Genomic DNA, 10,429 nt, shown 5'->3' with positions numbered 1-10,429 from the left:
GCTTATCCACTACACCACCAGCGCTCCTATGCAGAAGGTGTAAGATTGGGATTGACTGGACAAAACCATAGGTAGTGCTACATTAGAGACAGAGCTGTGTTTTCATATTTTTCTGGGAAATCAACTCAGCATTTCCTCATAGGAAAGACATAATAAGTAATTTCCTACTATTATATCTTGCAATGATGTTCCTCTGCATCTGGAAAAAGTTTATTTTTATTTATTATTATTATTTTATTCTTATTATTAGTGTGTCTGTGATCCCTTATGCTAATCAGCATATTTCCCTGAATCAGGGCAATTTACACACATTGTGATTTGATCTAACTGAAAATCCCATTGTAGTACATCAGCTATGTTCTTAATTCCACTAGGCTATCTGCTTCATTGCCATTCAATATGAGCAATTTTAATAGCTCAATTTTGCCTATTATAAGAAACAAGGTTTAATTTGATGCCTATTTTATTGACACTTAATTTTTACAGAGCAAGTTCCTGCTCTGGAATAAGGGAAACCGAGTAACGGAAGACTGTTTTCTCTTTATCCTAGGCTGGGGCTGATTTTTCTTGTTCACTGGTTTTCTGAGCACTGATGAAGCAGTAGTAGAGGCACTCCTCAGCTGCTGGCCCAGCGTGAAAGTTTGAGCCCACCAGTCATCCATTAGGAACGAGATGAGGCTGTCAGCTTCCATAAAGACAAACAGCTCCAGAAGGCCTTTGGGGGGGTGCTCTACTCTTCCTTTAGAGTGTGGCAATCACAAAGAATTGACTTCATTGCAAGCTTTTGGTTTGGGGTTTGGGTTGTAGTTCATTTCAAAAGATTACATTTCTTTTGAAATCTGCTCCACCATAGAAGGTCTTCCCTTTCCAATAGCACCCGGGTGCTAAAAGTGTTGCCTTATAACATCTGACCAGACTTTTACATTGTGTATGAACTCATCATAAAACAGTCCAACGGAAAATTGTTTCAGAACCTAAGTAAACAATCCTTCAATGTCTCCATCTCTAAAGAGGAGCACGGATATTAATCCTGAGGAAAGCAAGATGACTATTAAAAGACAAGAAAGGGAAAAGATCAGCATGGATGTCAGAAGAGAGTGAAATTTCCTCTGAATCATCCAGTAGCTAAAGCAAATGGGAAAAGAGAACATTTCAAAGGGCAGCTGAGAAAACAATGCTAAATATTATAATGAAATGTGCACTGCCTTTGAGTTAGAAAACCAAAAAGAACAAGACACTCAGTAGACCTTAAAATGGAAGAACGCAAGAAAACATTCAATCCTCCAGTTGCAATACTGAAAGGTTCTATGGGCAAAATATGAAATGATGTAAGGTGCATCAAAAGGAACTGGAAAGAAAACCTGATCACTGTACCAAAAGCACGTGTAGACAGTTCACCATTTCAGGAGGTAGCATGTGATCAAGAACCAATGGTCCTGAAGAAAGAAGTTCAAACTACACTGAAAGCATTAGTCAAAAATCAAGGCTCCAGGAATTGATGAATATCAATAGAAATGTTTCAGCTCGCTGATGGAGCACTGGAAGTTCTCACTTTTCTATGGAAAATTGGGAGACAGCTACTTGGACACCTGACTAAGAGATCCACATTTGAACACATTCCATATAAAGGTGATAAAATAGGATGCTCAATTTATAAAATGATATCATATCCAAGTAAAATATTGCTGACAATAATTCAACAATGATTGCAGCAATGCATTGACAGAGAGCTGCCAGAGTTTCAGGTTAATTCAGAAGATGTGCTTCCAGGAATATCATTCCTGATGTCCGATGGATCTTGGTTGAAATAAAAAATACCCAAAAGATGTTTATTTGTGTTTTATTGACTATGCCATGACCTTCGACTGTTTAGCTCTTAATAAATTGTGGACAACCTTGAGAAGGAAGAGAATTCCAGAACACTTCATTATATTCCTGCAGAATTTGTACATGGATCAAGAGTCATTTGTGTGAACAGTACAGGAAATGCTGCATGGTTTAAAATCAGGAAGGAGGTGCATCCACATGCATACTCTCACCACGTCTCACCTGTATGCTGAATAAAGAATCAGAGAAGCTGGACTATATGAAGAAGAATGTGGCAACAGGAAAAGAGGAACTTATTAACAACCCGAAATATGCAGATGAGAAACACTTGTTGAAAGTGAGGAGGATTTGAAGCACATAGTGATAAAGATCATAGATTGAAACCTTTAGTGTTGATTATAACTCGATAAAAACAATGTCTACATCCTCACAACTGGACATGTATATTACATCAAGATATATGAAGAAATATTGAGGTTGTCAATAATTTTTTCTTGATAGGATTCACAATCAATACTCATGAAAGTGGTAGTCAAGAGATCAGATGGCACATTGTAGTAGGTAAATGTGTTGCATGAGAACACTTTAAAGTTCTGAAAATCAAGGATGTTACTTTGAGGATTATGGTGTGCCTGACTCAAGCTATGCTATTTTCAATTGCCTTGTATGCATGTGAAAATGGGATATTGAATATGGTAAAATAACAGAAGAATTGATGCATTTGAATTATGGCCCTGCTGAGGAATAGTGAAAGTACCAAGGAGTGCCAAAAATCTGCTTTGGAAGAAGTTCAGTCATAATTTTTCAAGCAGGCAAGGATGAGAAGACTTCATCTCATCTGCTTAGACATGTCGCCAGGAGAAACGAGTCCCTGGAGAAGGACATTGTGTCTTGGTACAGTGAGGGGCAGCAAAAAAAGAGGGAGGTTCCCAGCAAGATAGATGGATACAGAGGCTACAACAGTGTGCTCAAGCACAGGAACAATTGGGAAGGTGGTACAGATCTGGGCAGTTTGTCAGTCTGTGTGCTTAAGATTACATGGGTCCCAACCTACTCAATGGTACATAGAGACAGCAAAGTAAATATGATAATAGCATCTATCCTATAGAGTGACGGATGACAAGGGCTACAACTGCACGTTCAGCACACAGCCTACTGCCTGGAATATATGTTCTCTACATATAGTTTTTATTGCTTTAACAATATTATTTAATTTATCTATACAAATAAAATTATAAGTCATCTATGTCTAAATATTCTCTTTGAAGATAATGATTGATAGTTATGCATATATACTTATATGTTCTATTAAAATATCATGAAACAGTATTGTCTTGCATCTAGACCAGTGGTCATCTTCAATTAGAAATAGCACAGGCAAAGTCAATTCTGAATAAATGGTAAATGTTGAGTGGAACTGATTATGCTAAAAAAACGTGAGAAGCAGAACTTGGATGTGTCCTTGGATCAACTGGTTGGTTGGTTTTGCCTGTGAACAAATAAATACAGGCTTCCATAGTCTAGAATGGAATATTGGTTCAGATCAGAAATTCTGGGAATCAGAATCTCAACGCTTTGCCACTTACTCCCACATAGCCTTGAGGAAGTTTCTTAACATTTCTGTTATTCCATTTCCTTAGCTTTAATGTGACTGCAAATGTCATTTGCAGGTGAGGCCATTTCAAGGGTGTTTGGAAAAATAATGACAATTTTCCACAAACATTTTGAAGTCTTTTTTTATTACCCTGCCTTTCTTCCTAGTCTACTTAGTCTAGAAGCTCTGTTGAGTGTTGTCAGCATCATACAAACATGCAAACTTGCCTCCATCGAAGGCACCGCGACTAATTAGATGCCGACGAGATATCCTATCTGGGAATCAAAGGGTGCAATTTCTACCACTAGTGCCCCAATTTCCAAAATAGTTGCAGGCGGAAAAAAAAATACTTCAAAACTAAAGCATGATTGCAGTTTTACTTTTAGACAATTATAAATGAATATTACCTACTCACAGAGTAGGGGATTAAAGTCATCAAGTCATCATGTATTTAAAATGAACTATTTTATTTCTAAAAATAGTTGCTGTATGTTGACCAGTGATGCAGAAATATGTTAAGTCTTATTCTCTGAACCTTATAATTGTTTCCTTATTTAGAGAGAAGGGTTTTTGCAGATGTAATTAAATAAGGGGAGGTAGGGCAATGAATGTACAAATATGCTTTACACAATTGATGTATGTATGGATTGTGATAAGAGCTGTATGAGCCCCCAATAAAATGATTAAAAAAAAAAAAAGGGGAGGGACAGTGTGGGTTCTCTGGTCAAATGTTTGCCTTCCTGTGATAACCCTTGGTTCAGTTCCCAGCCAATGGACTTCACTCATCAGCATCAGCATCAGTCAGTAGAAACTTTCTGTTTCTATGATGCTGAAAGGAGTCTCAGTGGGTAATGGTTTTGTGCAGGGATGCTCAGTGCAAACTGCCAGGTCATCCGTTCTGACCCACTAGATGCTGGGAGAAAGAAGATGCTTTCTACTCCTATAAAGAGTTAGAGTCTGGGAAACTCACAGGGAGGCAGTTGTAGCCTGTGGAATAGGATCACTGTGAGTCAGATTTGACCAGATGGCAGTGATTCTGGTATTTGATTTATGATGCTGACAAGCTTCCAGCAAACCATTCAGATGAAAAGAGACTTGCAAGAGAAACTGGTCAATCTACTACTAAATATCAGCAAAGGAAACCTATAGGTCACAGCGGTCTGATCCATCACTGATCATGGGAAATGCATGGTATCCAGTAGTACCTTGTTCCTTATGTGAGGAATTGGCATGCCTTAGGTACTAAATGAATGTCATTTAACCACAGCAATTAAATTAAGGATGTTGACATAAGATTAGGCTGGTTTCACAGGATGGAGCAATGAGAGAGAGACACAGCCACACGGGGGAGAGATAGAAGACAAAGAGTCAGTGAGATCATAGGGTCAGAGATTGGAGAGATGTAGCCACAACTCAAGGAACTGTGAAATCTGTCAGCTACTGGTAGAAGTAAAACAAACAAACAACAACAGAAACCCAAACAGACTCTCCTGTAAGGGAGTGCAGCAGACCTGCCAACACCTGGATTTGAGGTCCCTGGCCTGAAGAACTATGAGGAAATAAATCTCTGTTGTTTTAAGATACCTAGTGTGTGTCCATTTGTTCCAGTAGCCCCAGGTAATGAATACCAGGGCCCAAGTTACAACGTAACTAAATAAAAAGTTAAGGATCTAGACAGTGGTCTTAGTTTCCTGACAGTATATGAGTTTGCTAATCCAAATCAGATTTACAGAGCTTTATGATTTGCCTGAGAAAGTGGCTCATGTAATAAGGAGTGAATCGGGAATTATAAACTAAAATGGGCATGGCCCTGGTGGCACCGTGGTTCCCATCTTGTGTTTAGTACCAGGAAACCATCAGCCACTCGGTGGGAGGAGGAGGAGGGGTTTTGCTCCTATTACATTTACTCTTGGAAAGCCAAAGGGGTGGTTCTACGCCTTCCTCATCATGCATGCTATTTTTCGGAGTGGGAATGAAGGATCTGTGAAGAAGAACAGAATACGGTTATTAGTTATCGTCCAGTCATTTCTGACTCAAGGTGACCTTGTGTGTGCAGAGTAGAACAGCTTCACAGGATTGTCAAGGCTTTGGTCTTTCCAAAGCAAAGTGATAAACTCTCTTTTAAGGCATAACTTCATGGATTCTGATCACTAACCTTTTGTCTCGTGGAATATTTACCCATTTGCACCACCCAGAGTATCCTGAAAAATAATATAGCCTGTCTTTAAAAAACTAAATGGCTAGCCTGAATGTGACCATGCCTTAGGCCTGAGATGCCGCACTTCACGTCGGAGCCAGCACTTAGACAGCCCTCTCACATTCTTGTATTTAAAAGAATAAAGTGTCTCCCTAAACATTTCTATATGGCACGGGGCATCACAGCCTATCTGTTTCTGATCTGAGGAAAGTCATTGACTGATTTAATAGAGTAACAGGAAAGTGTGCCTGCTGAATTTGCTCTACTGTAGGGTTTCAGAAACCTTTGGCTAGGCACTGAAATTTGTGATATATTCTGTCCTCCATGGCTGGCTGAAGCCAGTTTTCATCCTAATTTTCATTTCAGTACTTTTTAAATCATTAGGATAAGGAGGTAGGCCATGCTCCTCTCAATAGGGAGGCTACGCTCACCAAGAACAGCATACACTGCTGCTGCACTATAAGTGATAGGGAGAATGCATTTTACATGATAGGGAGATCTCATTTTACAGAGGAAACAGAGTATAATAACTAAGGCAGAACCTGCCTTAGATATCTAGAGCTGCTATAACTGAAACACCACAAATAAACAGAAATGTATTCTCTCACAGGTCAAATGGTGTTATAGACTATGAAATTTCTGAAGTACTGCTCATTATTACTATTGTCTAACAAGTAGCAAGCAAGATAGACCCAATTCAAACACAAGGTAAGTGGCATTATAGAAGAAGACTCCTGAACTAGACCACCCAAATCCATTATAATATGCAATGAGCTTGCCTGCCCTATTCACAGGAGGATGATGCTATCTTTATCTTTCAAGGTCATTTCCTCTAAAAATATTCCTGAAAGGACATGTAGCATGCAAAGGTGTTTCACTTAAAAACATCCTGATGTGAATGACCAGAACCATGGAGAGACTTAAAAAAAAAAATCACTCTTTGGTAGACTCTAATCAATGGAAATAAGTACAGAAAACAAGGTGGTGTTCTAAAATTCTTACACGTAAAGACTCTTTCCTGCATTCCAAGCTCTTGCTCTTGGGGGAATTTCCTATTGATTTGTATCACTGAACTTTCAAAAAACAAACTACCCTTGAGTTAATTCTGACTCACATATACCCTATAGAACAGGGTTGAATTGACCCTGGAGGTTTCTGGGAGTAAAAAGCCTTGTGTTTTCTCCAGCAGAGCTGCTGATCTTGCACCTAGAAGCCAATGTTTAACCATGACACCACCAGGGCGCCTGTCAGTGAATTCGAACATTACTTAAAACATAGTGTTTAGCTAGTCATGCTGATGGCCTTGGAATGACTTCATTGAGTACACCTGGGCAGGAGAAGGGCAATCTTTGGCTTTTTTTTTTTCCAGATTAAATGCTGTCCAGGATATACTGTGAAGGGTAGAGTAGGTTCAAAATTAAACATATATCTATGGATAGGGAGGACATATGCTCTACATTTTATATTATTTCACAGAATTTTGGGTTGTAATATCTGAACACTCACTGAAAATAAGGCAAAGGTAATTTCCATTTATAACCCCTTTACTACATGAGTTTCACTTTTACAAAGTGAAAACAAAGTTTAAACATTTTTTCAACTTCTTGAAATAAGATATAGTTATTCTTTGACATTCCTCTTGGTCTTATAAACTATGTTATAATTTAGAAAAATAAAATAGTTGGGGATGTATTTCATCACCACTAAATTACTCAATAATTTTCCATGTTAGATGAAATGGCAGTGCATTATTGGTCACTTGAGAAAGTGTATTTCATATAGTGATTTTTATTAGTTCTCTTTTCTAAAGTTTCACGGTTGTACACTTGATCATATAAGCGTACAAACAGTTGCATTCCAATTAACAATTTTAACTAGACTTTTAAGAAAAAAACAAGGCAGTACACATTTTACCTAGCCATAAGATTTAGTGAAATATTCTGATCATTAAAACTCCAACTAGAACTTAAAAGTCAAAAGCTGTAAATTGTTCTTATAAGTATCATAACAAAGAACAAATGCATCACCCCAGTGACTCTTCCTGGGACATGCTTTATCAACCTAAATTAAGCCAGTCTACTTGCTGCACACACAGAATTACCCAGAGAGGGGGAGGGGCGAGGAAAAGGAACTAAGTGAATGTGTGAAGAAACCCAGTCTTTAAGTGTAGTTTGCCTAATAAAATCTTCCACACATGGCTAAAGAAAACACACACAAACACAAACTCCATTGGTCCCACAGGTGGAGTTAAAGAAACAAACAAACAAACAGAAGCAGTAAATCAAGGGAAAATCTAACAGGAAAGTCAATCAAGAACCTAATTATTAGTATTTGGGGTATGAGAGAAGCCTAAGAGCCAGATACAGATACTTGTACATTCTACCAAAGTAAATTAAAAAAAAATCAAAGTCTTTGAGAAATACGCATATGTGGTGAGGAGCCACAATTAGTAGTCAATGTGCTATTAAGAAAAGTGATTGGTAGTTTAATGTATGTACTCTCTTTTAAAACTTGGAGTCCAGAATCACAGAAGTAATCATCAGAAGCCAGGGAAAGGTCCTACAAGCCATGCTGCTGCAGTGGAAGAAAGAAAATGAGGCGGGGTGATGGGCGGGGACTGTAGACAAAGATAGGTTGTCCCAGTGAGGTCACACCTTCTCAGGAAAGGCCAGCCTTCCTAAGGGCAAAGTGTGCTTTTGAGAAGCAATTTCCAAACCACAGAGACCATGGGCATTAACATTGTGTAAAATGTTAGTGGATTCATGCACTTTATTAACTCAAAGAAAACTGATTAACCTTATAGAGTCTCAGTTTCCTCAAAAGAAAATATGAATAATGATCAATTCTATCATGAGATTAAAGGGATAACAATAAAATGCCTAAATATAACCAAATTATCAGCAATTCCTAGCTACTGTTTCCTCACTACCATATGCTTGATTTCTGACAATGTGGAGAGTTAACGAATGAGTGTAGCAAAAAAACAAAACCAAACGCACTACTGTGGAGTCGAAGCCAACTGACAGCAACCCTACAGGACAGGACAGAAGAGCCTCTGTGAGTCCCCTGTGCAGTGAAGCAGCTGTCGTCGTTTGGGAACTATAGGCCTGGTGGTTCACAGCTCTGTGTACAGGCACTCACTCAACCACGGCCATTTAGTCAATGCTGACCGTAGCGAACCCGTTGGGGTTTCCCAGACTGAATCCTTATAGGAGTAGAAAGCCCTGTCTTTCTCCCACGGAGCTGCTGGTAGTTTCAAACTGCCAACCCAGGTGAATCGCAGCCCAAAACGTAATCACTACACCAACAGGGCTCCCGCTCCATGCATAGTCAGGGAAGCCAAATATTAAAAGTAAAATTAATAAAAGAAAAATACAGGACAGGTTTAAGGGCTGAATGAAAAATAATAGGAAAAATAAGACCCAAATTCCATATGTGAAAACTGGTGAAATGTCCATAAGTTTTTGTTTTGTTTTTTGTTAAGAATAGTGCACTGATACCAATTTTCAGCTTTTGATAAATGTAATATGGTTTTATAAGATAATAGCATTAAAAGAAACTGGGTGAGAGGTATACAGAAATTTCCTGTGCTATATTTAGTATTTGTAAGTTTAAAGTCCATTCAAAATAAAAACTATTTTAAACGTAGTAAAGAATTGGTTTTGAAAGGTCTTATTTTTGATAGATGATATTTTTGGCAAATTTAGCATAATCTATAAGAAAAAAAATAAAATAGTGAAAATAATATACCAACCTACATTTTGTAAAAGTTTTGTGCAAAACGGTAAGCATTATAAAGGATTACAACTCTATGTAAAATTGTAACAATATGTATGGCATAATAATTTATCAAAATTGCATATAGCATGAAACTGACAAAGGAAGTACGGCAGCCTACAGAAAACCAAAAAGGATGAACATGTTCAACACGTAAGACTGAAAGAACTCAACAGAAAATTCAAACCTCAAGTTGCAATACTGAAAAATTCTATAGGAAAAACATTGAATGATACAGGAAACATCAAAAGAAATTGGAAAGGATTCACACAGTTACTGGATCAAAAAGAATGTCAGAATTCCACCAAGAATATGATCAAGAACCAATGGTGCTGAAGGAAATAGTTCCAATTGCACTGAAAATATTAGTGAAAAACAGGCTTCAGCAATTAACGGGACATCAATTGAAATGTTTCCACAAGTTGATGGATGCCCTCACTCATCTCTGCCAGGAAGTCTGGAAGACAGCTACATGGTCAATTGACTGGGAGAGATCCATATTTGTACACACTCCAAAGAAAGATGACTCAACAGAATGCTCAAATGATAGAACCATACAATCAATATCGCAGTTAAGTAACATTTTGCTGAAGAACATCCAAGAACAATTGCAGCATTGCATTGACAGATAACAGCCAGAAATTCAGCCTGGATTCTGAAGAGGTTGTAGAACAAGGATGTCCTTGGTGATGTCAGAGAGATCTTGGCTGAAAGCATACAATACCAGAAAGGTGTTTACTGGTGTTTTATTACCTATGCCAAGACATTTGACTGTGTGGATCATGACAAATTATGACAAGCTTTGTGAAGAATGGGAATTCCAGAACGCTTCATTGTGCTCATGCAGAACTTTTACATGGATAAAGAGGCAGTTTGAGAACTAGAGGAAGGTTGTGGGTTTCATTATTGCTATACTGTACCCTAAGTAACTCATCTCCCCACTCCCCCTCTGCAAGGTATGTCCAGTTGTCTAGAGATGGGCATTGGGTCTCCATCGCGCGCCACCCTCATTGACAAGGATATGACTTTTCTCC

At 38.3% G+C, this 10,429-nt stretch overlaps 1 protein-coding gene across 1 annotated transcript in view; it reads right to left on the bottom strand.

Annotated features, from left to right (window-relative positions):
- LRP1B (LDL receptor related protein 1B) overlaps positions 1–10,429 on the bottom strand; it is a 1,686,774-nt gene that overhangs the window by 843,903 nt on the left and 832,442 nt on the right. The gene's annotated exons all lie outside the window — the stretch shown is intronic.

This window comes from Echinops telfairi, unplaced genomic scaffold, assembly GCF_000313985.2.
Source record: "Echinops telfairi isolate 266 unplaced genomic scaffold, ASM31398v2 ScPeMD7_4;HRSCAF=17, whole genome shotgun sequence".
NCBI lineage: Eukaryota > Metazoa > Chordata > Mammalia > Afrosoricida > Tenrecidae > Echinops > Echinops telfairi.
This window is presented reverse-complemented; position numbering and strand designations above follow the sequence as displayed.